Source organism: Carlito syrichta, unplaced genomic scaffold, assembly GCF_000164805.1.
Source record: "Carlito syrichta isolate Samal-C Ts95f unplaced genomic scaffold, Tarsius_syrichta-2.0.1 Scaffold169154, whole genome shotgun sequence".
Taxonomy (NCBI): Eukaryota; Metazoa; Chordata; class Mammalia; order Primates; family Tarsiidae; genus Carlito; species Carlito syrichta.
This window is the reverse complement of record NW_007113250.1, coordinates 20,694-20,954: the sequence shown is the minus strand read 5'-3', so window position 1 is coordinate 20,954 and position 261 is coordinate 20,694. Positions and strand designations below refer to the sequence as shown.

Here is a 261-nt window from a genome sequence, read left to right as displayed (position 1 = left end):
GCTCAGGCAATCCACTCACCTCAGCCTCCCAAAGGTGCAGGATTATAGGCTGAGCCACCGAGCCCGGCTGTAATGCTTTTTAAAATCTACAAACTACTGAGCCTTGCATATGGCTTTTAAAAGTTATTAGTTCATGACAGGAATAAACAATAAAGTCCTACATTTAAAACAATTTCCTTAGTTTAAGAGCATTTGCGCCGGGCTCAGTGGCTCAGCCTGTCATCCCGCGCCTTTGGGAGGCTGAGGTGAGTGGATTGCCTG

The 261-nt window shown here is 46.7% G+C and overlaps 1 protein-coding gene across 6 annotated transcripts in view; it reads right to left on the bottom strand.

The window, feature by feature from the left end:
* CLK4 (CDC like kinase 4) overlaps nucleotides 1-261 on the bottom strand; it is a 20,882-nt gene that overhangs the window by 2,691 nt on the left and 17,930 nt on the right. The gene's annotated exons all lie outside the window — the stretch shown is intronic.